A 12456-nucleotide genomic window follows, 5' to 3' on the forward strand; every position below is an offset into this window, starting at 1 on the left:
GCCATATGCAAATCAATACTGACCCTGTGCCTCATGGGAACAGTCCAGACCAAACTGCCAAGCCATGTCTTCCCTGGACCGGAATCAAGCATCCTAAGACCGTTTTCGGGCATTCAGTCATCATCAGCCAGGATAGCCTGACTCTAGTGGTGTAGTGAGCACGGGATCCACATCTGGGCATAGCCTTCCCACTTGGGGCGAACAACAAAACACTCAAGATGATTGACGGAATGTTTCACAATGGCAAAACATTCACCCCAGTCACAGATCTGAGTTTAATCCATTGTTAATTTGCTCACCACGCCACCTCAGTTCGGACATGGCAATATGCAAATCAGTACTGACCCAGTGCCTCATGGGAACAGTCCAGACCGAACTGCTAAGCCATGTCTTCCCTGGAACGGAATCAAGCATCCTAGGACCGGTTTCAGGCATTCAGCCTTCGTCAGCCAGGATAGCCAGACTCCAGTGGCGTAGTGAGCACGGGACCTGCATCTGGGCATATCCTTCCCACTTAGGGCGAACAGCAAAACACACAAGATGATGCATGGAATGTTGCACAATGGCAAAACATTCACCCCCAGTCACAGATCTGGGTTTAATCCATCGTTATTTTGCTCACCACCCCACCCCAATTCAGACATGGCCATATGCAAATCAGTACTGACACTGTGCCTCAATAGCACAGTCCAGACCGAACTGCCAAGCCATGTCTTCCCTGGACCGGAATCAAGCACCCTAGGACCGGTTTCGGGCATTCAGCCCTCATCAGCCAGGATAGCCTGACTCCTGTGGTGTAGTGAGCACAGGATCCACATCTGGGCATAGCCTTCCCACTTAAGGCGCACAGCAAAACACACAAGATGATGGACGGAAGGTTGCACAATGGCAAAACATTCACCCCCAGTCACAGATCTGAGTTTAATCCATTGTTAATTTGCTCACCACGCCACCCCAGTTCAGACATGGCCATAAGCAAATCAGTACTGACCCTGTGCCTCATGGGAACAGTCCAGACCGAACTGCCAAGCCATGTATTCCCTGGACCGGAATCAAGCATCCTAGGACCGGATTCGGGCATTCAGTCCTCATCAGCCAGGATAGCCTGACTCCAGTGGCGTAGTGAGCACGGGATCCACGTCTGGGCATACCCTTCCCACTTAGGGTGAACATCAAAACACACAAGATGATGGATGGAATGTTGCACAATGTAAAAACATTCACCCCTAGTCACAGATCTGAGTTTAATCCATTGTTATTTTGCTCATCAGGCCACCCCAGTTCTCACTACGCCACTGGAGTCAAGCTATCCTGGCTGATGATGGCTGATAGCCAGAAACCGGTCCTAGGATGCTTGATTCCAGTCCAGGGAAGACATGGCTGGCCAGTTTGGACTGGACTGTTCCCATGAGGCACAGGGTCAAGACTGATTTGCATATGGCCATGTCTGAACTGGGGTGGCATAGTGGGCAAAAGAACAATGGATTTAACCCAGATCTCTTGACTGGAGAAGAATGTCTGCATTGTCAGCATTCCGTCCATCATTTGTTTGTTGTAACGCTTTTCGCCCTAAGTCGGATGGGTATGCTTATATGTGGGTCCCGTGCTCACTACGCCACTGGAGTCAAGCTATCCTGGCTGATGACGGCTGATAGCCAGAAACCGGTCCTAGGATGCTTGATTCCTGTCCAGGGAAGACATAGCTTGGCAGTTCAGGCTGGACTGTTCTCATTAAGCACAGGGTCAAGAATGATTTGCATATGGCCATGTCTGAACTGGGGTTGCGAAGTGGGCAAAAGAACAATGGATTTAACCCAGATCTCTTGACTGTGGGAGAATGTCTGCATTGTCAGCATTCCGTCCATCATTTATTTGTTGTAATGCTTGTTTATTCTTAGGTCTTCCTTGCTACTTCTAATAGGATTGTGCTACATATAAAGGCCAAAGTAAATGGATGTACGGCTTTACAACGCGTGCTATTACACTGCGTGCCGTTACAACGCGGTTTTTTCAACGCAAGTCGTTACCACAACTTGCATTGGAGGGGGTGCGGACTCAGGAATTTTTTAATTTACTATTCCAACACCAGCCTACGTACAGTAAGGAAGGTGTTGGATAGTAAATTAAAAAAATCCTTGTCCTGCAGCGCCCTCCAGCGCAAGTCGTGGTAACGACTTGCGTTTTAAAAACCGCGTTGTAACGACATGCGGTGTAACAGCCGCGTCGTAAAGGCTGTTCACCAAGTAAATGAAAGGCAATCATTGTTATTGTTATAAAAATAGAGATTTTCTTTTTTTTGTGGTCAATTAAGATGTCCTCCAAATAGTAGTTTGTGGGACTTACTGCTAAGGGAATTTTTCATTTTGTTGCAGAGGAGTTGTATAGGAAAGATGTTTTTCATTTGGCTTGTTGGGCCACTTTTATTTTGTGAGCCACAAAGCATGCATAGAAACCTTATGTCGTTTAAGAAGCATTCTATTTGTTATATATTTTTGTTTATGGATTTCCATTAGAATGAGACCCTAAATGGATCTTTAACTTGTTCATGTAGCAAATCGGAAACTTTACATATGCAGTCTAGTTCATTTGTTTGGCTTCCTTGCTACTTTTAGTAGTATTGTGCTACAAGATATCACTAAGTTAAAAAACCTTATAGCTTAAAACATACTTACTATACTTACCCGATGTACCCAAAAGAATGAACAATGCACCCTAATATCCAATTCTGCCAAATGTCAGCAAAATCTGATGCAATATGTAAAATGGAATATGTCAAATGCATTGGATTTCAAGCCTATTATCCTTTGCACCCCTTAACCAAACATCACAAAACTTTCAGTCCTCAATGAAATGGGTTCAACAGGTCTAAAAAGTTTCTCAGACATTCATCAAGCAGGTGCAAAGTTATTAAGGAGCAAAAATCCAAAACAACCCTATCTCTGGTGAACTTAACTATAACTACATAGTTTATATTTCCACTCTGTAATATGGTAATTGGAGGTGAAACAATGGAAAACTGTCCGTATCACATTATACTCTGGGTACACTTTATAGATGACTTATTTGTCATATGGAGATGCTGTAAGGTAGAGGCAGTCCTCATTGTGGAGGAGATAAACAAAATGATTAGAATTTGGCTTTACGAGTAAGAGAATTCAGAGAGAACTGGAGTTCCTTGATGAATTAATAATGGTAGATGTACAGAAGTTGGTGACAACACTGTTCCCGAACGACCACAGTAGGCAACAGTATTTTACATGCACAAAGCTGCCATCTCGCACCACTTATTAACAGTACACCTTTCAGGGAATTCTACAGAGCCAGAAGAGTTTGCAATACGAGTGAATATAGTAAAATAGAAAGGCAAATACTAACTAGATTCAGGGCAAGAAGGTACAGGGAAAATATTATGGCTACAGCCTTTAAATGACCCTGGCAGTACACAAGGGAAGAAGCATTTTTTACTGCTACAAGGAGGAAAAAAATGAAAGAGGGACTCAGATTTATCACCACTTATAACTGAGAACATTTGAGAGTGACGGCTGCCCTTAACAAACATTGGCACCTTATTACAAGTGACACAGTATTTGGTCCTAATATTCCTAGGACACCTCCTATTTGTTATAAATATGCTCAGTCGATGCGAGATTCCTTAGCAAGAGTGGATATAACAAAATTGTGAGAGGGAGATGACATGGTTTTCCTTGAGGGAGGTGTTTATGAAATGCAATAAATGCAATGTATGTCAGCATGGAGTTAATATCACCACAATCAAAACACCATGTAACAAAACATAAAGGTCAAGGGTAGTTTGACTTTTAGAAGTACATATGTGGTCTATAAATTAACATGCCCCTGCCAAAGACATATATAGACTGTACATAAAAGAATCTTACAAAATTGAGAGTGATCGAAAATAGAGATTTTAGCTACACCGGTGGCAGTCATTTTAGTAGATTCCATAATGGAGTGGATTCCCAGCTAAGATATTGTGGTTTAGCTCAGGCACCCAAAAATATGAGAGGAGGTGATAGAAAACAAGATTTGAGACAATTATAAATGAGATCTTTTTGGATATGGACTGTGGCAACCATATGGTCTCAATATCGATAAAGAACTACACACATACCTAGGTTAAGCCTGCTTGCTTATAAGCTGTACAATAGATGCCTTGAGCTGGTATGACTTGGCAGATCGAGGATCGATTATTAGCGTTGAAATATGATGTCACTCACTACAAACATAAGATGTTCAAAGTAGAAATCATGGATTATATTGCCTACTGGGGCTAAATGTGGTAACTAGATAAGGCGGGGCATAAATCGACAAAGCGATATCGATAAATAAGACATTGCAGTGGCCTGTTCAAACAGATGATTTTGAAGAGTTTACAATGCAATAATGATGATAATTTTCACTAAAAAAGTAATTGTGTGTCAATGAATTACATGTATTATTTTTTAAGGTTGGTATAATTGCACAGATATTGTAAGCAATTATACATTGATAGATTATATAATGACTTAGTAACAGAACCTTACATATGTGAGTATATTCCTCATTAGTTAATTTTACTTTTTTTTTACTATGTATAACATGACAATTTTACATTGTTGATTTAAACAGAAACATAAAGAATTTTTTTTTCAAAACATAACAATTTTACATCATCCCAGTTACAATGTAATCAAAAAAATCGACATGAAATTTCTTTGAGCCCAATGCATTTCGGGATGGTGATCCCTTCATCAGGGGCAAAACCTGTGAAGAAATAAATAATTGAGGGTGGAATGCGAGTATGCGCAAAGCGGTTACTACACAGCACACAATTGGTGAGTTTCAAAGTAAGTAATTGTGATAGTGTTAAAGCAAAGAGAGTGGAAATCATGGACTGGTAAGCGTCCTGTGCATATTAAGTACTCAAGTGACACTGACTGTGTGATGTCATATCCAGGGAATATGTAAAGACTGGTGGAAGGTGACTATAGTCCATGCTTCTATGCACCTTAACTCCCTCATGCATTAATGAGCTGTGAATATGAGAACGGAAGAGCCCCATTCCCATGAGCTTGTGCTACTCAATATGTTTGATTATCTTTATCCCCGCCAAATCAAACCGAGAAGATACAACAACGCTGACCATATGTTGCACAGAACGTAAGGTCTGTAGAAGAAAAAAGGACCTGTGTTGAATTTTTTAGAACCGCAAACAAAACAGGTGATGGACCGAATGTGGATCAATGTCACACATTCACCCCAGTCCAAAGATCTGGGCCCAAATCCATCTTTTTTTGCACTCCACACCACCCTGGGTTAGACAATGGCGATATGCAAATAAGCTCTGACCCTGTGCCCCATGGGAATAGTCCAGTCCGAACTACAAAAGCCATGTCCTTCCCAGAACGGAATCAAGCATCCGAGGACCGGACCGGTTTTGAGGTAACACCTCTCATCAGCCCGGCTATCTTGACTCCAGTGGTGTGGAGTGCCTGGGACCCACGTCTGGGCATCCCCAGCGCACTTAGGGCCGCAATTGCAAACAAAACAGGTGATGGACCGAATGTGGATCAATGTCACACATTCACCCCAGTCCAAAGATCTGGGCCCAAATCCATCGTTTTCTGGCACTCCACACCACCCTGGGTTAGACAATGGCGATATGCAAATCAGCTCTGACCCTGTGCCCCATGGGAACAGTCCAGTCCGAACTACAAAAGCCATGTCCTTCCCAGAACGGAATCAAGCATCCGAGGACCGGACCGGTTTCGAGGTAACACCTCTCATCAGTCCGGCTAGCTTGACTCCAGTGGTGTGGAGTGCCTGGGACCCACGTCTGGGCATCCCCAGCGCACTTAGGGCGGCAATTGCAAACAAAACAGGTGATGGACCGAATGTGGATCAATGTCACACATTCACCCCAGTCCAAAGATCTGGGCCCAAATCCATCGTTTTTTTGCACTCCACACCACCCTGGGTTAGACAATGGCGATATGCAAATCAGCTCTGACCCTGTGCCCCATGGGAACAGTCCAGTCCGAACTACAAAAGCCATGTCCTTCCCAGAACGGAATCAAGCATCCGAGGACCGGACCGGTTTCGAGGTAACACCTCTCATCAGCCCGGCTAGCTTGACTCCAGTGGTGTGGAGTGCCTGGGACCCACGTCTGGGCATCCCCAGCGCACTTAGGGCGGCAATTGCAAACAAAACAGGTGATGGACTGAATGTGGATCAATGTCACACATTCACCCCAGTCCAAAGATCTGCGCCCAAATCCATCGTTTTTTTGCACTCCACACCACCCTGAGTTAGACAATGGCGATATGCAAATCAGCTCTGACCCTGTGCCCCATGGGAACAGTCCAGTCCAAACTACAAAAGCCATGTCCTTCCCAGAACGGAATCAAGCATCCGAGGACCGGACCGGTTTCGAGGTAACACCTCTCATCAGCCCGGCTAGCTTGACTCCAGTGGTGTGGAGTGCCTAGGACCCACGTCTGGGCATCCCCAGTGCACTTAGGGCGGCAATTGCAAACAAAACAGGTGATGGACCGAATGTGGATCAATGTCACACATTCACCCCAGTCCAAAGATCTGGGCCCAAATCCATTGTTTTTTTGCACTCCACACCACCCTGGGTTAGACAATGGCGATATGCAAATCAGCTCTGACCCTGTGCCCCATGGGAATAGTCCAGTCCGAACTACAAAAGCCATGTCCTTCCCAGAACGGAATCAAGCATCCGAGGATCGGACCGGTTTCGAGGTAACACCTCTCATCAGCCCGGCTAGCTTGACTCCAGTGGTGTGGAGTGCCTGGGACCCACGTCTGGGCATCCCTAGCGCACTTAGGGCGGCAATTGCAAACAAAACAGGTGATGGACCGAATGTGGATCAATGTCACACATTCACCCCAGTCCAAAGATCTGGGCCCAAATCCATCGTTTTTTTGCACTTCACACCACCCTGGGTTTGACAATGGCGATATGCAAATCAGCTCTGACCCTGTGCCCCATGGGAACAGTCCAGTCCGAACTACAAAAGCCATGTCCTTCCCAGAACGGAATCAAGCATCCAAGGACCGGACTGGTTTCGAGGTAACACCTCTCATCAGCCCGGCTAGCTTGACTCCAGTGGTGTGGAGTGCCTGGGACCCACGTCTGGGCATCCCCAGCGCACTTAGGGCGGCAATTGCAAACAAAACAGGTGATGGACCGAATGTGGATCAATGTCACACATTCACCCCAGTCCAAAGATTTGGGCCCAAATCCATCGTTTTTTTGCACTCCACACCACCCTGGGTTAGACAATGGTGATATGCAAATCAGCTCTGACCCTGTGCCCCATGGGAACAGTCCAGTCCGAACTACAAAAGCCATGTCCTTCCCAGAACGGAATCAAGCATCCGAGGATCGGACCGGTTTCGAGGTAACACCTCTCATCAGCCCGGCTAGCTTGACTCCAGTGGTGTGGAGTGCCTGGGACCCACGTCTGGGCATCCCTAGCGCACTTAGGGCGGCAATTGCAAACAAAACAGGTGATGGACCGAATGTGGATCAATGTCACACATTCACCCCAGTCCAAAGATCTGGGCCCAAATCCATCGTTTTTTTGCACTTCACACCACCCTGGGTTTGACAATGGCGATATACAAATCAGCTCTGACCCTGTGCCCCATGGGAACAGTCCAGTCCGAACTACAAAAGCCATGTCCTTCCCAGAACGGAATCAAGCATCCAAGGACCGGACTGGTTTCGAGGTAACACCTCTCATCAGCCCGGCTAGCTTGACTCCAGTGGTGTGGAGTGCCTGGGACCCACGTCTGGGCATCCCCAGCGCACTTAGGGCGGCAATTGCAAACAAAACAGGTGATGGACCGAATGTGGATCAATGTCACACATTCACCCCAGTCCAAAGATCTGGGCCCAAATCCATCGTTTTTTTGCACTCCACACCACCCTGGGTTAGACAATGGCGATATGCACTGACTGTGTGATGTCATATCCAGGGAATATGTAAAGACTGGTGGAAGGTGACTATAGTCCATGCTTCTATGCACCTTAACTCCCTCATGCATTAATGAGCTGTGAATATGAGAACGGAAGAGCCCCATTCCCATGAGCTTGTGCTACTCAACATGGTCAGTGACTGGCTGCCGCCCCCTCCCTATGTCCACACCACCCCCGGACACATGAACATGAGACCTGGTTATCTTTGGAAGGCGGGAGGTCACAAGACCTCCCGGCCGTATTTATTAAGGTATAAAATTAATAAATTTTTTAATTGCATGATAATCAGTTTATACAAAAATCAGCAGGACATTAGATACAATATTGTCAACAGGTGTGAGAGACTATCCTTAACAGAAACTCTAATACAGATTGTTTCCTAACCGAATCTAAAATCCTCATCTTGATTTTTGTATCTAACATTTCTGGCCATATGGCAAGGTCGCTAACCGGTGTCAGGTCCTACTAGCTGCGCCTTACCTAGAGATGTGCGCATGCGCAGCCGGGCCTGGTAATTACCCGGTCTACGCCGTGAACTCCATTTACTCACTTAAGTAGGGCCCTTACTCTGCGTCATCCGGTGACGTCACAAGTATGCGCGCGCGGGGTGGCTACCAGCCTAAGGAAAGCGTGACTCCTCCAACCCGCCCCCCTTTGAAGCACCAATTACCGTGCCCCTGAAGTTCTAGGAGGGGACAATGCCCTCCTCCCCCTGGACGGGAACCTCCATTGGATGATGCCCGCCCCCTCAGACCTTAAAATAGCTGCTCACCGGTCATGACCTTACCGCATGCCCCACTCCTAATAAATACGACGACCTAAGGGAAAAAAACTCTAAAGGACAACTACACTGGCTAAATCATACATCACGCATAAAAGTAGAGGCTACAAAGGGAAAAAAGGCCTATGGACAATTGCAACATCAATAACATTTCATCACCATTCGCTAAAAAAGGGAGAAAATTCCTACAAGAAATCATCATCAGCAAAATACACAAACCACATACAGTTTACTTATGTATGAAAATAAGGTAACATACTAGCACATTACACACTAAATCAGACTAGAAGAGCATCAACCATTTTTGTTCCAGGGATGGAGGGTGGGAAAACAAGAAGCCCCGAGAGCGGGGCACGACCGGTGTGGGGGAGCGTCCTGGGCACAAGAGGGCCACCTGGGCGCTCCCCGCTTCTTTATTTGCGAGGGGCCCGGAGGGGGGTGGCTATGCCCTCCACCCAGCCCCTCCTGCGGCACGCCCCCCCCAACCCGGATGTCATTCAATGCCATCCGGGTCAGGGAGGGCGCCAGCCAATCGGTGGTAGGGCGCGCCCCAGAAGACACGCCCCACCACCGAGAGGCACGGAGGAGGGGGCGGTTGCCGCACAGCCATGCGGGCGGGGGGGCCAAGAGCCCCCCCTTTTCATATGTTTGATTATCTTTATCCCCGCCAAATCAAACCGAGAAGATACAACAACGCTGACCATATGTTGCACAGAACGTAAGGTCTGTAGAAGAAAAAAGGACCTGTGTTGAATTTTTTAGAACCTACACACCATTAGAAACCTGCGGTGACAACGAGTTGGTATACCTGCACAATGCAACAATAAGGCAAAATCTGCTTGGCTGCTCTTGGATACTGACACCACGGTTTCGTCCAAGAGAAAGCATTATTACACATGTTAGACACTTCTTATACCACTGACGTCTTACAAAACATCTCACAACTACCATAAAAACAAAATGGGGATTGGTATTTTTGTACCATTGATGTGCTGGCTTTGTACACCTCGATACCACATTTGTGTGGATTAGAAGCCATCGAGTGGGCACTATTAAAGAACAGGCAAGATCGGGTCCAGAATGCTTTAGTCATTGAACTTTTGCAATTCTGCCTCCAAAACAGCTATTTCGAATGGAATGACCGATTCTCCCTACAATCGAACTGAACCTCAATGGGTTGTCCCGGAGCACCATCATAGGCTAATACCTTCATGGCGAAGAAGACCACATTCTAACTAACACCACATGGCAGACTGGATTAGTGTTTTCTCGTCGTTACATAGATAAAACATTTCTTATTTGGAACAACACCAAGGAAGCACTAGTAGAGAACATCAGGATACTCAACACAAAAGATCAAAGAATACAGTTCACATACAACATCAGCCGATCTGGTAAAGCTTTCTTAGATGCATGGCTGGAAATAGATACACAAAAGATCACCACACGGATCTAGAAGAAACCCTCGGATCACAATAACGCACTTTTGTTTGATAGTTTTCACCCTCTATTGCTCATGAACATTTTTTCATTTTCACAATTTTTGCAAACATGCCGTATCACACCGGAAACTGAAACTTGTGTTCAAGCTATTGAAGAACAAAAAAAGCAATACACTGAAAGAGGTTACCCCATACAATTTGACCAAACATGCGGAGAGCGCCATGTCCTATGACAGAGAGAGAACTAAAAAAAAAACCAGGAACACAACCAATCGCACGTTCTCACGATGAAGTGTTTTTAAGGAAGTGCCTTGATGCATGTTAAGTAACAACAGGAAGGACGCAGCCAGGGTAGTCTTGTGTCCATTTCAGTGTTGAGAGTGGTGACTGAGTCTACTTTGGTGTTAGTAGACAACACACCTCACACTGTCACTGGGGGTTCTCCTTTTTCATTGCTGAGAGGTAGGGAGTCTCGTACAGGTTTACTACCCACATGGTTGTATGATAAAGTACCTTCAAGAGTGATGCAAGAAAGGTTAATGGATGAAGAGTTGAGATGTAAAGTAGAAAGTTCCCAGAACGGAATGAAAAAAAGCCCCCAAACAAACACATTGTTTGAATAATATGAACATGAATGTAGGTGATTGGGTGATGTCATATAATATGAGGCCCAAAAGGTCAAAGCTATATTTTCATTTTAATTGACCATTTAAGGTGTTTAAAGTGGCTCGTACCACTGTTTTGTTAGAAGACAATCACTGGTGGTCAAAAAAAGAACTTAGTTCTTTTAGAAGATTTTCAAAAGAGCATTCTTATTAAGAGTTTAAACGTCCCTAGAGATGTTTATAGAATGCAATTTTTCTATACATGAAGACATGAGACAAGAGAATCTTCATGGGGTTCCTGCAAATCATTTTGGGGCCTCTCCTTTATTAGAAGGCTCTTCTGCAGTTTCTTATGATGAAGAAGTTGCTGTAGACAAAGGGTCTGAGATTATCACTACCAGATCTGGTAGTGTTTCAAAGGAAACCAATTTATTTACTTGATTATGATGTATAATATATGGAATGTTAGGTATTCTATCCCATGTACTTGTTATCATGATCATTATGTAAGGTGTTTTTTTTGCTTTTTTCTCTTTATTTTCATTTTCTTTCTCTTTCCTTGTTTATTTTTTTGTTTTCTTTGTTGTAAAGGGGAAGATGTTGTATCCACATATTAAGGTATGTTTCTTTGTGGAATATAGCGCACCAGGGTTCTTAGCCTGACTCTGGGATTCTAGCAATGGGGGTTTGAGGGTTGACGGTTAGAGAGATGCTGGCCGGTGTGGATGGAAGCACTGATGAGCCTACTCCCTGAACCGAAATAAAGAAGATTTCATCTTACCAGGAAAATTATGACTCATTACACACTGCTTTTTCCACTCCTGTATTTACTGTTTTCTAACCTAATTCACAGATTGAATAATAGGCCATCATTCATCTTCGAACAGTAAATTAAACTCAGAAAAAAAATCAAAATGTCTTCTGGTGCATTACAACATGAATGCTTGCCTTGTATTTGTATTTGTATGGGATATTTCTAAAGCGCTAACTGTCGCTCTGAAAGGAGCATCCTGGCGCTGAACAAGTGTACAAACCAAATGTCAAGATCTAAATGGCGGCCATTACATAGCCATCTGGCAGACTGAAAATCCACGTTTTTAAATGCTTCCTGAAAGCAGTTTCCTGTGCAAGGTATCTAAGGCTGAGGGGCATAGCATTCCAGGCTTTAGTGGCCAGGACTGTAAGGGTCTTTCCTCCTATGGTTTTAAGCTTAAATCTCGGAATATTGATTAGATTACCACCAGACGACCTCAGACATCTCAGGGGGTCATAGCGGGTGAAACGTTTCGTAAGGTATCTTGGGCCTGTCTTATTGAGGGATCTAAAAGCAATTAGCAAGATCTTACACAGAATCCTTTTATGTAGGGGTAACCAGTGAAGGTTACCGCTTGTGAAGCCTTGTGAAGCCTTGTGAAGTCACAATACATTCACACAGTTTGGAATGCTTTTCTTTTCAGAAATCCATTTCAAAATGACTGCCAATGTGTGAGCCCTTGTTGTGCTATAGCAGCATCTATCTTGAAATCGGCTTTTCTCGTAAAGACAAAACATTTCAAAATGGCTGCAAATGGACAATGGAGAAAAACTAAAGGACAATGGAGAGGGGAAAGTAAAATACACTG

At 44.7% G+C, this 12456-nt stretch overlaps 1 protein-coding gene across 1 annotated transcript in view; it reads right to left on the reverse strand.

Moving 5' to 3' along the window:
- The window catches only part of LOC147709565 (uncharacterized), a 788508-nt gene that overhangs the window by 255765 nt on the left and 520287 nt on the right, over positions 1–12456 (reverse strand). The gene's annotated exons all lie outside the window — the stretch shown is intronic.

This window comes from Lissotriton vulgaris, chromosome 6 (assembly GCF_964263255.1).
Source record: "Lissotriton vulgaris chromosome 6, aLisVul1.2, whole genome shotgun sequence".
NCBI classification, from domain to species: Eukaryota; Metazoa; Chordata; class Amphibia; order Caudata; family Salamandridae; genus Lissotriton; species Lissotriton vulgaris.